Below are 16,793 nucleotides of genomic sequence, written 5' to 3' on the forward strand. Positions count from 1 at the left end.
GCCTTCCCTGACCCTGGTCACTTGCTTCTATTACCTCTCTTGGACCTTACATGCATTTGAATTAGAACACCATAGAGTACAGTGCTCTACATGTGCAGCAGCTCTAACCATGTCACTCTCTGTCTCTATGAAGCCTCTTCCAACAAAATTCAAATGCGATTGTATGTGCACACATAAACACACGCATGCACCAGAGCACCCTTCTTAACAGAGAGTCAGGAGGGTCTCTTAATTATTTGCTGTCCTCACTTTGGACACAAGTCCCTTGATGATGAGTAGGAGAAAAGGAACATCAGGTAGTGGGGGAAACCCTAAGGAGGAACAGAGGAGAGCTTTAAGTAAGAATAATGCTACTAGGGGAATGATGGCATGTGAGGAAAATTAGATACTTCCAGACTGTCAGATTTTTCCATACAGCAAAATTAACTTTTCTAGTTTTGTCTAAAACTGGCCCCAGGAAATTTCAAATAGCACATCTCAGATTATCTAACCTACAAAGGAGTAGCCGGCCTTCCACCCACCCCCACCCCACCCCCGCCAAAAAACCAAGCGGTACAAAGCTCCACTGGGTACACATTTCAAAATATACATTCTCCTGTTTGGGCAGGCATCTGGCAACTTGCTCTGAGCTAGTGCACCCACACTTTTTTCCCAAGGTCATTGCTGGTGACAAGACCTTGTGCTCTTCTCACAAGCCAGAATGCAAACATAAATCAAGTCAGTGTAAGACGCCATCATCACCTCACTCAAATACACCTCGTCAAGTGAACTCAAACTTCAAGAAGATGCTCATTTGTTTGGTTTTGTTGATGTGAGGGTGATAGTGCATTTGGAGTTTAGTCATTGCACTAGGTCAGACTGTTAATCAAGCTTCCTATATAGAGGTTCTGAAGATATTGTGTAAGAAGGTCTGAGTTGTCTGGCTAGACCAGAGCTTGCACACTGCTATTGACTAGAAGTTCCGACACACAGAATCCAAGACAGATAAACCCCTCAGGACCAATACTGAGAGTAGCAACACCACGAGGGAAGGTAGGGGGGAGAAGCAGAAGAAAGGGGAAACCAATCTCAATGATGGACATACAGCCCCACTCCACCACCCAGGGGAACAAACAGCAGAAGTTTGGGTGAAGGGATACAGCAGAGGCGTAAAATATAAAAATAAAAAGTATGTATAAAGTATCAGTGGTTCACGTGGGTGGGAGGAGGGGAAAAAAGGAGCTCAAGGAGAAAGAACATGTTTGGAAATGATGATAGCAATGTATGTACAAATGTGCTTCATACAAATTGGTGTATGAATTGTTACAAGAGCTGTAAGATCCCCCAATAAAATGATTTATTTAAAATAAAAAGGACTGATTAGTGGTAGACAGGGCACTGGTTTTGCCACCATGACAGTGCACCTGCTCACACACAAAAAACAGCATGCCTCTATCGCCCGATCTGATCCCAGCACACCGAGGCAAAATACTAAGGGTGTACAACAGAACAGGAAGGGGAACAGAGCAACGAAGTCCCCAGGGAATACCAAAAATAGACTTTGGGGCCAGGGCTAGCTGACCCATCATACTCTATGAGAAAGCACTCCTAAAGGCCAACAAACAGTCCTTGAACTAACTAAAAGCTTTTCTTTCTTGTGTTTTGTTTTGCTTTTTGTCATTGGCTTGTTGGTGGTGGTGTTGTTCTTTTGTTTCATTTTGTTGCTTGGGTTTGCTCTCTCTCGTTTTTGTGCATGCTATGATTTCCACAGGTCTGTCTAAATGAGATAGGCTGGATGAACAATCTGGAGGAGAAAACAATGGGACTGACAGCTGGGGGAGGGAGATGGGAAAGGGGGGTGTAGGGAAAAAGGAAGTGCTGTTAACAAACCCAGGGACAAGGGAACACCAAGTGATCCAAATAGATGGTGAGGAGGGTGTAGGAGGCTTGGTAGAGTGTGACCAAGAGTAATGTAACCTAGAGGAATTACTGAAACACAAATGAAGGCTGAACATGAGAGTGGGACAATCAGAAAGTAAAAGGAAATCAAGGAAAGAGGTAGGAAGCAAAGGGCATTTATAGAGGTCTAAATAAAGGCATGTGCATATGTAAATATATTTATGTATAACGATGGGGAAATAGATCTATATGCATATATTTATAGGTTTAGTGTTAAGGTAACAGATGTACATTGGGCCTCCATTCAAGTACTCCCTCAATGCAAAAATACTTTGTTGTATTAAAGTGGCATTCCGTGATGCTCACCTCCCCAACACAATTGCTGGAGGCAAATGGGTGCATAAGCAAATGTGGTGACTGAAGTTGATGGTGGTCGGCTATCAAAAGTTATACATTCTGGGGTCTTAAAAGCTTGAAGTTAAACAAGTGGTCATGTAGCTGAGAAGCAACAAAGCCCACATGAAAGAAGCACACCAGCATGTGTGATCACGAGGTGTCGGAAGAATCAGGTATCAGACATCATCGGAACAAAAAAATCATATCTTTGTGAATACGGGGGAGTGTGGAGTGAAAACCCAAAGCTCATTTGTAGATAATTGGACATCCCCTTACAGAAGGGTAGCAGGGAGGAGAGGAGCCAGTCAGGGTGCACTGTAGCAACAATGAAACATACAACTTTCCTCTAGCTCCTAAATGCTTCTTCCCCCACAACTAAAATGATCCCCATTCTACCTTACAAATCTAGCTAGACCTGAGGATGTACACTGGTACAGATAGGAACTGGAAACACAGGGAATCCAGGGCCGATGATCCCTTCAGGACCAGTGGTGAGAGTGGCGATACGAGGAGGGTAGAGGGAGGGAGGAATGGAAAGGGGAAACCGATTACAAGCATCTACATATAACCATCTCCCTGGGGGACAGACAACAGAAAAGTGGCTGAAGGGAGATATTGTATAGTGTAAGATATGACAAAATAATAATTTAGAAATTATTCAGGGTTCATGAGGGATGGGGAATAATTATCAGCTGATGCCAGAGGATTAAGTGGAGAGCAAATGTTTTCAGAATGATGAGGGCAATGAATGTACAAATATGATGTATGTATCAATTGTGATAAGAGTTGTATGAGGCCCCAAAAATTGATTATAAAAAAAGAGAAAAGAAATAACAGTATGAAAACATCCCCCAAAAAAGCATGCCTCTCTTGTCCCTCATATCCTAATCACCTGAACTCACTCCATGTGACTTCTTTCTGTTTCCATGAATGAAGGACAGTGGTTTGACAACACAGAAGAGGGGGGGGAAAAACAAGGGTGTCACCCAAACTGCTGAGTTTGAAAAATGTTTCCAAGAATGTAATCACAGATTAGACAAATGTGTGAAGTGTAATGGAGAGTACTATGAAGGGGATAAAAAATTTAAATGCATAGTTTTGAAAAAATTGTAGTTTTTGTCAGGTTCCCCCTAGTAGCTTCCAATTTCATAGCAACTCAAGCCATCACCATACATCAAACTGACAGAGAAGGGGTGGGTTTTGTGTGTAGGTGGTGTTGGTTATTGCACAGGGGCAAGGGACTTCTGGTGGCATAGTACCTTATGCCTTGGGTGTCAACTGTAATGTCAGCAGTGGGGAACCACCAGTCAGTCCTCAGAAGAAAAGGATGAGGCGTTCTACTCCCATAGAGTTAGCCTTTGGGAAACCCACAGAGATAGTTCTGCTCTGATCTCATAGAGTCGCTATGGCTCAGCATCGACTCCATCGAAGTGAGCTGACAAACTAAAGGCAGGAGATCTGAAAGAGGATGCGGAGACGTTGTCTCAGGTACTTTGGACATATTACTATGGTGGAACCAGTCCTGCAAGAAGGGCGTCATTTTTGGCAGAGGGTTAGCAAACAAGAGGAAGACCCTTACTTAGGTGGATTGACACCGTGGCTGCGAGAATCGGCTCAAATACAGTAACAAGTGCGAGGATGGCACAGGACTGGGCTTTGTTTCTCTCTCTAGTGCACAGGCCCCTATGAATCCGAACTGACTCCAGGGCTCTACAATATCAACTACTACAACCCTGAAGTTCAAACCTACCCAGTGGCTTCCCAAAAGGGAGGTGTGGCCATGTGCCTCTGTAAAGATGACAGCTAGGGAGCCCCTGCGGGGCAGTTCTACTCTGTGGCACAGGGGCAGCCAGGAGTCGGAATGTGCTTCACAGCAAAGGGTGTGCTTTGTCTCAGTTTGTGCCTGCTGCTGTTTATGCTATGCACTGAGTTTAACATGTGACACTCAGGAGCAAATGAATGGAAACACACCCATGATGCTTCCATGATGCCAGATGCAAGCTGACACTGTTTCTGAGTTCTGGGCATATTATTTTTTCAGAGATAATTTCCTGTAGCGGTGACACACCGAGTCCTATTTCATGTAAAAGCATCAGCAGCAGAGGAAAGCACTGCACAGAGAGAAGACTATGACACGTAACAGGCTTTCCATAGAGGAACAAAAGGGTGGATGTCTTGGGCTGCACTCTTTTCTTGTATACAGACAGTAAACAAGCTGAACACATCTCACCTAAGCATAACATTACAACTACTTGAAGCCCAGCTCAGGCATCTGGACAAGAGGCAGCAAGGAAGGATGGGAGAGAGTTAATGGGCTGGGCGTCCCCAAAGGTGCAGAGTGGGAATCAAGGGAGGATCCAGGACGAGCCAAGGCTTCTGGCAGAAGTCTGAGAGGAGAGCAGCAGAAAGGAGCTGCTCTCTGGGTCCTCACAGATGTAGCCAGTGAGAGAGCAGCATTGCTGCCCCCTGGCGGTGCGCCGAAGGCAGGGCCGCTTCCCCCAGGGCTGGAGAGCTCTGGGGAAAGACAAACCCTGTCACTTTGGATGCCAAGTAAGGGGGCACTGTGTGCCGGTGGTGTACCTATGTTGGCCAAAGCGCTGCCCACTGTGCATTTGCTTCCCACAAGCACAGTTATCCTTCCTCGTGCATCCAGGAAAGACAGTTCTAGAAAAACACAAGCAGTAAAATAAAACACTGCCAGGTCTCGAACCATCCTCACCATTGTTACTATGCCCACTGATGTAGCCACTGGTTCGAGCTGTTTTATTGCCCGTCCTCCACTTTTTGCCAAGCATCATGTCCTTCATGGACTTGATGTCCCTTCAGGGACTGGTCTCTCCTGACAGCACGTCCAAAGATATCAAATGAAGTCCAGCCATCCTTTGTCCCCATGTTCTCTTGGCAGTCCTTGTACTTTTATTGCTCAGTGTCTGATTATTTGGGACCAGGCCTTATTGCTGCCCCTTCCTCACCTTGGCCCCCAATCCCGACCCCAAGCCCTGCACATCCACTGTGTGAAACCTCCTGTTCCTGTAACCATCCCTGTGCTTTTGTGTGGGGGGTCTAGCTGGGTTCCCCTGGCAATTCGCCAGCTGCCCTTGGGAAAGTTCATGGAGTCGGCTAATTAGTAGAAAAGCCAAACGTCCAGCTGAGATTGGTTTACTCCCTAGCACCCTTGGGCAGGAGCACAGCCCCACTCCCGGTCCCAGGTAGCCAACGAACACACCTAGGTTCTCCGGACTTGGCAGCTGTAACATGTGGCCTGGGCTTCCCCTTCATTTCCTGCTCCTTTCTGGCTTGCTGTCTGACTTTTCTTTGCGGAATTAAAGCTGCAAATTGACAGGATCCCATAAACACTCTAAAGCCACAAAAAAACACCAAATGCCCACCCAAACATGTGAAACTTCCAAAAATCATCCTTAGAAGATTCCCAAACCCTAAACATTCCTAAACCCCATATATGCCCTGAAAACACCATGAAAGCCCTAAGAAAACCTAAAATGCTGGGGGAAAAAAACACATATAATATTAAAAATACCCTAAAATCCCTAAGGAACTCTGCAACATCACTAAAAACACCCTATTGTGCTGAAAAATACCTATACACTCTAAAAAACCACCCCTAAATCCCTTAAACACTCCCTAAAATCTTATAAAACACCCTAAAAACCCCAAACCACCCGAATGCCCCAAACACACCTTGAACGTCCACAAACAACCTAAAAGCCCTAAAAAATCACATGCCACCAAAAAGCCCTAAATGACCGCAAAATTCCAACTCATAGCCACCCTATAGAGGGCTTCTGGAGCTGTCAGTCTTTTATGGGAACAGCTTTATCGTTCTCCCAAGGAGAAGTTGGTAGGTTTGAAACCCTGACCTCATATTTAGCAGTCTAATAATTGCTGGACAGTGCCACCAAGGCTCTACTGGTGTAGTGGGTTACACATTGGGCTGCTAACCTCAAGGGAAACGGTTCAAAACCACCACCCACTCCTTGGGAGAAAGAAGAAGCTTTCTTTCTATTCCCCTAGATTTCTCATTGAAGGTGTAAAGTAACCTGTTAAATGCTCGCAGTGGCAGCAGCAATGTCTCATAACCATGGGGAAATGTGGTTCAGAAACTTCAGAAGCAAGCATCCACCAGTAGGTGACTGACCAGCAGTATTGACTTGGGCAAAGAGAAGGTGACATGGAAGGGTAAGGAGAAGAATGCGTGCAGAGGGCAGGTTGGCAGCTGAGCCTAAGTCCAGTAGAAACAACAGCAGAATGGCCTGTTCCTGGAAGGGCCACAGGAGATGGTGCGACTTCATGTAGCCCCCACTTACATGTGTAACAGCAGCAATTGCCTGAACACGTGGTCTCCCCAGGGAGGAGCCTTTGTGTGGTGTTAAGATGCTGTTACTGTCTGTTGTACTGTGGTGGCCTGCATTTGGCTGTAATGGTGGAAATTTTGCAGCCAGTAGTTCAAATGCCTGCTGGGTCACTCACTGCAGGTAGACTTCAGCAGTTTCCAGACAGAGAGACGAGGGAGGAGGACCTGGTCTTCCACTTCTGAAAGAACTGGCCAGTGTGAACCTTGTGAATGGCAGAACACTATACCTGAACATGAGTACCGCAGGCTATAAGGCATGATGGATTGACACAGTGGCTGCAGCAATGTGCTCAAACATAGGATAGTGCTGGCCTGGAAAATAGTTCATCGTCCATTAAAAAAAATCATTATATAGGGGCTCATACAACTTTTGTTGTTGTTTTTCCCTAAGGGAGAGCAGTGTATTGGTACACTGAGAGGTATATAGATCAATGGATTCGAACAGAAAAGCTACACATATATTCACCAGTCAACAGGAAACTAGCCTTCGAAAAAGGACACAGAAATATCCAAAGGGACAAATTCTGCTTGCTCAACAAATGGTGTTGGACAAACCAAACTGAGATACCGTATGTAGGAAAATGAAGCAAGCCCCAAACCTTCCCCCATGCACAGAAATTAACTGAAGAGGGGTTAAAACCTGAAAGTAAACCTCCGGGCTATCATAATCAATTTTTCGATGACCTCATCGGTCAGAAATCATTGTAGGAACGCCAAAGCGTTCTTGTGTTCAACGTCTACATACATAGCAGGTGCTCCAGTAAAGGGGAATCTTGGTGGAGCTGGCTCATCCATTCCTGAAGAGAGTAGAGCACCACGTTGGCCCATCACAGAGCTCAGGTGTAGAATCTTCCTCACTGTCATCCTTTATCTCAGCAGTGTCAGTGTTGGATTATGAATTTCCCAAAGAACCAGTATCGCTCAATTCTGTGCACAATGCTGACTCACTCTCGCTGTTATTTCACTGGTCTAAAAACCCATTTAGGTTAAAATGACACTTTTTTGATGCCATGACCTAAAATTTTTAGTGAGAAAATGTTCCTAATGACATTACTTGGGTCTTCCTCTAATCCTGATGCCATGTTCTTTTTCACATAGACCAGCTTCTTGTATAAATTGCTCAGCATACAGATGGAATAAAAACAGTGAAAGGATACAACCCTGATGCACACCTTTTCTGATTTTAAACCATGCAGTATCACCTTGTCCTGTTCACAGTCTCACCTGGTTCTATCTCTTGGCCTTTGTATAAGCTCCATATGAGTACAATGAAGTGTTGTGCAATGCCCATTCTTTTCCATGGTATCCCCAAGATCCACCTCCTTCCACTCGTGGTTTCCAGAACGTGGGGTTGGGACAAAGCCTGGATAGTCTCATGGCAAGACCAGATCAGGAATGGAGCTGAGCCGGGAGCAGCTTTATTTGCTTGCTCCAGGGAAAGTCTGCCAATGTGACTAAGCCTCAGGGGCTTTCTACAAATGATAAAGGTGAATCCCTCTCTCGTTACCCACATCTCTGAGCCTCTTGCTCTCATATCCCTTGCACAGACCTCTACCATTAGATGGACAATTAGGTAACGTTTGAACACTTTTCTGATGCTGAGCCTGGGGAGCAACTAATAGCTGAGTAAATATTGATTGAAAGATGGTGAGTGGAAGAAAATAGCTTTGCCAGGTCCAGGTTGTGATGGAGATGAGAGTGTTACCAAATCCTGCTGTCCCCATGGTGGGTTTGCTGTATTGTGCCCAGTCCTGAAAGTCTGAGCCAGGGGTTTTAACATGGCCCCTTTAAAAACATATAGGTGGAATTCTTGGACCATGAGCTGTCCTTAGAGTGTGGCTTTACCAAGGTGATGTCCGCCCTGGAACGAAACAACCCAAGAACCTAGATCTTTGTGAAGGTGTTGGTAAGGGATGCCGCGGAAATCATAAACTTGACTGAAAGCAAAGGAAACTTTGCCTTCATGTGTCTGCAGCTGGACGAAGTGGTGCTGGAGCACACCCTCCTTTGCGATTCTTCTTGTTCTTTTTATGAGCTGCTCCCTGGCCTGTGCAGTCCCGTAAATCTGGAAACTCTTTGCTGGTGGGGGCAATTGTTATATCCTCCCCCCAGATCCAGATGTCTTGTCCATGGTCAGTGCGCAATCCTTGTTTGCCAGAGGAGTGGGGCATCTAAAGGCAGGCAGGGGTCACATACTTTTTTTCTACACTTTCTAGAAAGACCAGAGCTAAACATCTTGCAGCCCTTTTCATGTCCTCTTTCTTTTCTGTATTTATTTTCCAGGAAAGAGGAGAAGAAACGTGACAGCATCTACTGACAGCAAGTCAAATGCCATCGTGTGTGTTCAGAGGGCAGGCTGGTTCTCATTTGCCTAACTCATCAGTCCCATCGTGCCATGTCCATGTTAGATTGTTTAGGGAAACAGATGACATATGTTATGATGCTAAATAAGCTGAAACAGTGCCAGGATGGAGGCAGAAGGGGTTTATTTGTTTGTTTTTAAATGAAGCATGGCTTTCTAGTGACTTATTGTGGTGGGGAAGGGGGGCACCGAGTGCAACAAGACATGGTTGTGACAGTGGTCTGGGAATTGAGACAAATCATTGCTTCTGCAGCAGAGATGAGCTGCCTCTGACCTGTCAGTTACTTGAAGGGAGACTCTGCATTTGGTCAGACAAGTCTTAGTTGGAGATGGTACCAGCTTTCCTCCTGAGCCTCTGTGGTTCCCTTTGGACTACACAGGCCCGAATCGCTTTTAGCTGAGCAACAGCAAATGGCAACACAGACTTGCCATATTGCTCTTTTGCGTACACTCTTTAAAATCGTACTAAATATACATGCATCAAAACATTCGTCACTTCCACGCTCTACAAGATTATAACTAAGTGGCATTCTGCATGTTGTTCATATTATCATCCTTACCCATTCCAAAATTATGTCATCACCCTTATGGAAGCTCAGTATCGTCTCAGGGATGGCACTTCCCCTCCAGGCCCTACTGGGTTAGGCTGGGTTGACTAGAGAAATAAATCCAAGGACACTCATATAGGTATAAGAAAGACTCCACCTCACTTATTTGTCCAATTGACATGGCATTATGTAACAACCATACTTACCTTCCTACCTATCCCTGGAAACAATTGGGATATGTTTGTCTCTATTCATTTTCCTAGCCTAGATATTTCTTGTAAGTGGAATTAAGCAAAATGTGTCCTTTTTGAAGCTGATTTATTTCACTCAGCATAATGCTTATGAGGTTCATTCCTCTTGTAGCCTGTGTCAAGAGTTCATTTCTCTTTATGGCTGAGTAGTAGTCCATTGTATATACCATAGGCAACATGTTTGACTTATCCATTCACCTATTGATGGGTATTTAGACCGTTGACACGTTTGCGAGATTGGGAATAATGTTGCAAGGGCCATCTGTGTATTTGTATCTATTTATGCGCTTGCTTTTAATTGCTTATATCCTTCATTTCCTTTTCTTTCCTTATTAGACTCAGTATGATCCCCTTCTGCCCATCCTCTAGCCTCACAACCTCTGTGTCTGATGTGCCAGGATCTCACCAGGAGTCTTAACACCAAGATTCTGAGCCCTGACTGAGCATTCTGATCATCCAGGGAATTGAATATTCCGGAGCACACAGAAGATGAAGTTATCAAAACTCCTTAGGCATAACCGAACAACTGGAGGGAGTGCTTTATTGGGCTTGGGGGCTGGGGATTATAGTTGTGAAGGACACCAAGGACAATTGTCATTACCTAGACTGTAAAGACTATGGTCGACATCCACGCTGGTGAGTAGCAGCTGGATCTCAGAAGCTCACAAGTGGCCATCTAGGTGGCAAGTATTGTCACCCTCACTCTGGAGGAAAGAGTGGTGAGTGGACCACATGAACATTAGACTTCATGACTCTGAGCACAGAATAACTAGATGATCTCCAACTATCAATTCCAACTTCTTTGAAAGGGATCACATCAAAAGGTCCTAGATAGTGAAGCAAAATTCACAGTCATAAAAGAGACCAGGCTTATTGGCTGGATAGGGACTAACAGAACCTCTGAAATGATGGTCCTTATTCACTAAGTTTGAAAATGAACTCCTACCTGTGGTTCAATATTCAGCCAAATAATAGATTGGTCTATAATGGGAGCAATTACACAAGTGAGGCACACAAACCTGAAAACAGCAAACCATTTGATCTCAAAAGGGCAGTATTAATCCAAGGCCCAAGTTCAGAAGGGTAGGAAGAGAGGAGGAAGGGAAACAGAAGACATAAGTAGGGAGTGGAATAAGTCATATTATATTGTGGAGATTGCAATAAGTGGCATAAAACACAATGTGTATGAATTGTTGAATAAAAAACTGATGATCTTGGTAAACCTTCACCCAATTCACAATAAAAACTTATGAGAGAGAAAAAAATCCAAGCACCTAGGCTTCATTCCAGACCAATAAAATCGGACTCAGTGGAGATGGGACAAAGATGTCTTTTGGACAGCTCTCTGGCAATCCCAATGAGCACACAGGCTGATACCCACCATCTGGAAACTATGGGGTAGCTGCTTCTCCGGTAATGCCTTGGGGGAGCGCTTGGGTCCGTCAAAGAATGCGGGATGATGAAGGGGCAAAGGTCATCAAACCTCACCCACAGCTTTACACTGGGGGGCTGCTCTCTGAGGAATGTGGGAAGGGTCCACTTGCATGCTGTCTCTGTGCAGCAGATCCAACAGACTCAACACCTTTCCAAAGCTGGCAAGAAAGTCCGAGAGACTAGATGTGGGCACCACGCTGTGAGTTTCCCAGAAGGCACGACACAGACTGAGAGCAGTCACGGGAACACAGACTCCTCCGGAAATGCTGCCATGCGCAGAACATGCATCTCTAATTTCATTTCACACTGACTCAAGCATTCAGTCCTTTTTACGAAAACCCAGCTTCTCATTACAGTAACCGGTTTAAAATGACAATCTTCTGTTGAGCAAGTCTAAGAAATGACCTTCCTTTATTTTACATGGTATAAAAATTCAGTTTCCTAGGCCGATGGGCTCTAGGGACAGGTGTTTTTATGTACTAGACATGGCTTTCAAAGTTCTTCAATTGCCTAAATTAATAACGACTTTTTTCCTTTGGCTTTTCTAAGGGACACATTAATTTCAATCTTTTTCTAAGGAAGTGAATCTCTAGCTATCTCATTGGGATAACTTTCTGCCTTCAGAGTAGAATTTGAAATAATCTGCAAGGTTACCCCTTCCCCACCCTGCCCCAGCAGCCCAGCCTCTTTCTTCCTTCCGGCCTCCAGCCACCGGGGTTTGGTTGGGAAAGGAGATGCAGAAGGGAGTCTCTGGATTTTTCTATCTAAAGGTTGGCCACAACCCCCAGTAGACCAAATGTAATTCATTATGGGGGGTTTTGGTTTTACTACTTTAAGAGTTATCCTTAGGGAAATTACAAACAAACAGAAATAGGAAGACTTTATATTTTATTAAGGGATGTACTGCTCAGTCTCATTATATTTTAAAAGACAAAGTATAAAAAAAAATCTGGCTCCGTTTAAAATGTCCTGACTAGCAGAACTTAAAATACACAAATCTTAACATGAAAGTCTAGATGAATAAATAAAATAAACAACGAAACAGCTTTCTCAGAAAAAGCCATAATAAAGAGCTCGACTACTTTTTGAGCTGTTTAAGATGCTCGTGTTAAAGGGAAAAGAGTATCATTGTTGACTTTGAAATGTAGAACCATTTGCTTAATTCAGTGATGCTAAAATGGGCAGTTTGGCTGAAGAAAGAAATTGGCTTGTAGCATTTGATGAGCAATTTCTTCTTTTGAATATAGAAATGACCAGGGATGCGGACACGCTTTTTATTCTTTTGAGGACCCTCTAACCAAGAAATCTTTTAAATGATCATTACACAGTGAATGCCTGGAGGCTCTGGAAACTATTTATTTTGACATTATTATAAGCTCAAAATGATTCACCAATGCAAAAGAAGAAGAGAAAAAGCAATTAAATACTAAGCTGTAAACGCTGGAAGCTTTTCTGTGCTGAAAATAATTGAACAGAGTTTTTTCTTTTTTTAAGTAATAGTGTCCAAAGAGATTCAATGATCTTATTGCTTATGGATTTGGAGCTTAACTATATTCCTTATTTTAAATTTGATAATAGAATAGCAAGATTATAGACCATGATACAGTGTGACTTGGAGAAGTATCATTTCATTAAATTATCAAGTTAAGGCTCAAGGAGCCTGGTGGAATGTGTGTGACCATGAGGCCGGCCAGTTGGAATCCGCTAGTGGCTCACAGAGAAAGATGCGGTTCTCAGCTCCTGTAAAGATTTAGAACTTCGGGAACCCACAGGCATAGTTCTACGTTGTCCTTTCAGGGGTCCTCAAACTTTTTAAACAGGAGGCCAGTTCATTGTCCCTCAAACCCGCTGGAGGGCCGGATGATAGTTTAAAAATAAAACTATGCACAAATGCCTATGCGCACTGCACTTACCTAATTTGAAGTTAAAAAAAACAGGGCAAAAACACCCGGCGCGCTGAATAAATGTCCTCTGAGGGCCATGCGGCCCGCAGGCCATAGTTTGAGGACCCCCTAGATTGATATAAGTCAGAATTGACTTGATAGTGTTAGGTTTCTGGGGTGGTTGACCTCAGTTCAGGTTAGCAAGGCTGAAAGAATTCATATGGCAGAAGCAGTTTTGTAAATCCAAGTGAATGTTATGGAAGAAAGTTTCAGGTATCGCAGTCCCCAAAAGTCCCCAGTATCTCCGGAAAGCACGCCGGGCTGCATGGCAGGGGTGGGGAAAGTTTGCAGCTGAATATGGCGGTTTCATGGGAGGAATACCTGAGCAGGAGTGCAGAACCAGCTGAGGAGCCACGGCAGGAACCCCCAAGGGCCTCACCCTCCACTTGCAGAGCACGTGAACAAGGGAGGGTGACAAGGAGCCCAGGCCTACTTCTATCACCTCCCAACACCACTGGAGGACATTGGTCGATCGTATTGGTTGATTTCGGTGCACTTTTGTGAAGTCCTATTCTGTATGACCAGGTGGACCTTCCACCTGGGTCTACATGACTTGGGTCAGAGCATGCTCAGTTCTGAATTTTGCCATAGGTGTCTAATGAGTGTGCCTGATGTATTTCCAACCCCTTTGTTGTGGCCTGGACAGCTCAATTTCGTTTAGTGCTGGCATTTGGGAAGACAAGCCCTAATCTAGCAACCTGTCAATAGCAGTAAGTGAATGGAATTACAACTCAACTCATAGCCATAAATTCAATTCGGACTCATAGCGACCCGAGAGGACAGGGCAGAATTTCCCCCTCAGGATTTCTGGGGCTGGAATTCTTTACAGGAATAAAAGTCTCTTTTTTCTCCCTCCCAATGGCTCCAAAGGACTGACCTTGCAAGGAGATGTCCAGCGGGTGCCAGCAGGCTCCTTCATTGAAAATCTCTGCTAGTTTCTGAAGCGGGAGGGAAATTTTGAGGAGGCCGTCTGCGGCAGAGTTAACTCCCCATTAAAGCCAATGAGCTTTTCCACATCTCTCAAAAAACAAACAAAAAAACCTAAAGTGACTACTTCAGATTAATATGCTGTAGGTAGAACCACCTCCCACTCACCAAACCAAACCAATCAACCAACCAAACAAACAAACAAACAAACAAAAAAAAACCCAAATCCTGTTGCCTTCAAGTCAGTTCTGACTCATGCTCACCCCTTGTGGTACAGAGTACAATTGTTGCATGAGGTTGGCTAGGCTGTACCCTTTATGAAAACAGATGACTCCTTCCTTTTGTGGTACAGCTAGGTGGTTTGAACTGATAACCTTTATATAAGCAGCCCTATCCAGCGATCTATGTCAACTAAAGTGTCAAAGCATGTAAAGACTGATCCACAACCCCCACTTCTCTCTTCCTCTTCTGTGATGACCTGGAATCCACCTTTTGATCTGGTGGCACCATATTTGTGAAGCAGCCCGAATCACTGACGGACGGTGTGCAGGACAAACACCCTGTAGAATTGCCCTTCCAGTGTCAGAATTTGCATGAACAAGAATAAACTTCTAGATTTTAAGCCACTGAGGTTCCAGGGGTAGCTTCTTTCTGCAGAACAGACTAGGCTATCCTGCCTGATCATCTCTTCACAGGGTTTTTGTGGAGAGCTACTGGAGCAGCTCGATCCAGGGGAGCTGCCAAAGCAGATACCTACACTTTATCTGGGATTGTAGGTTGTAGTACCAAAGTTTTTATTTGCCCGGGAGGCACTGAGTAAATTTTTTTTCTTCTGAAAACAGGACAATATGTAAGTAAGTTTGGAGACATATGTAGCTGGAGCTGAAAGTCCTCTTACCTTGCAGTTTTCTTTGGTAGAGATAGACTTGTTCTTAATGAAACCCATGACAGTCAGTGTCACAAATGACTTCTGAGGAGAGGCCAAACAGCTAAGTCAAGGCCAGCCTACCATTCTCTTAAATGCTGTCTCATGCTCTCATCTGCTCTGACGTGTCTGCTCAGGGGCATGTGGCAGCCACTAGGCGGGCCTTACCATTGGCACTGAAAATCATTGTAGGGGATATTAGAGGATTTACATCAAGAAGACCTGACTTCCTGGCCATTGCTCGGGGGCCACAGTTCCCAAGACAATCAGTGTCAAGGGCAAAACAAAATAAAACATGACGAGGGCTCTGGGGCTGGGTTGAGCTGGATATGTAACCAAAGCCCCTTTCTACCAGAATCTTCCCAAGAGGAGATTGCTCTTTTCCATAGCTAAACAATTTTGTTTAACACACGTTCTGCTGAGGAACCTTCTGTGAAGCAGAAGAAAATAAATCTGCCTTCCTTTGAATTAAGCTGGGTTGGGTCCAAGCCCTGTGTAGTGTCTATTCTTCTCATAACATCTAAAGGAGTCTGATTTCACCATTCTTAGCTATTAAAAAAAAAGTTCCAGGCACAATAATTCAATTTAAAATTACACACCAGGAGTAGTTCATATTTAATACACTTTATACAGGTATTACAGGTACAAGGGACATACTTGTTAACTGCCAGGTTGCTGGCTTGAACCAACCAGCTACTCCACAGGAGGTACTGTGTTTCTGTGAAGATTTACAGCTTGGAAGCCCACTGGGAGAGCTCTCCTCTGGCTTGAGTCTGAAGGTGCTTGACAGCAGTAGCCTTTTGTTTTTATAGAGGTAAAAAGCTTTCTTTCTTTTTTTTTTTTTGGTATAAAGCTTTTTAGAACAACAAAAACAATTCCTTTTGGAAGTAAGCCAGAGCTAAAACCACAAGTTACATGCTTTACTTTTTTTCTGTCCTGCAGCTGGCAGCCACCCTTTCATCGATTGTGCACACCAGCATGGTGGTGAAGTGGTGAGCTCTGCGCTCTCATTCCCCTGGCTTCACACTCGGTCTCCTCACTCATCGTGTGGCTTCACCCAACGCACGGAGCCTCCTGCAGGCTCCTCTCCCAGCGTGTGTAAAAGTGCGAAGGAGACAGACTTCCTCAGAGCTGTGCTTTAGAGAGAATCCTCCTCACATACTCAGCACCGCCTTGAATAGGGCAGCACTGCATACATGACAGCTACTTGATGATTGTTGATGGTGGTGGTGGTGTGTTTGTACGGATAAAAAAAGAGCCCTGAATGGTTATGTAACAAGTAAGGGAATAAATAGATCTTCCTTCATCCACCTTCATCTTTCATTGTTCTATCACTCTCTGATTGCAATATTAGAGGCTAAAATGGGCAGAATTCCCACCTCTGAACAAAGTTTGTGCACATGGGTGTGCATGCTTGTGTGTCCATGTGAGTGCGCCTGTACAATGTGTGTGCACGTGTGTGTGCACATGTGCACTGGAGCCTGGCAGCAGCAGGGGAGGCGCCTGTCTCTGTTCAGCAGTATCTGACGGCTGCTGCAGGTGTAATGAGAAGTGATTGATGATCTGTTCAGGGAGCTCCTGGGGTGGACTCAGGGAAGGAGCAGCAAAGAAGACATACTCATCTCCCCCGTATTTAGATGAGGTGACGGAGGTGGGTGGTAGAGGAGCAGCTACTCAGTAATGAGATCACAGGGGAAAGGCCTTGGATGAGGTGCCAGACAGCCCTGCTTTCCCAGAGAGGGTGGGGACTGGGAATG

General features: G+C 44.7%; 1 long non-coding RNA gene across 1 annotated transcript; it reads left to right on the top strand.

Moving 5' to 3' along the window:
* Positions 1-13,963: 13,963 nt before the first annotated feature.
* On the top strand, positions 13,964-16,347 carry LOC142435880 (uncharacterized). Its single transcript, XR_012781636.1, has 2 exons — positions 13,964-15,850; positions 15,979-16,347. It is a non-coding gene; the product is annotated as an uncharacterized LOC142435880 (long non-coding RNA).
* The last annotated feature ends 446 nt before the right edge of the window (positions 16,348-16,793 follow it).

This window comes from Tenrec ecaudatus, assembly GCF_050624435.1.
Source record: "Tenrec ecaudatus isolate mTenEca1 chromosome 5 unlocalized genomic scaffold, mTenEca1.hap1 SUPER_5_unloc_5, whole genome shotgun sequence".
Lineage (NCBI taxonomy): Eukaryota > Metazoa > Chordata > Mammalia > Afrosoricida > Tenrecidae > Tenrec > Tenrec ecaudatus.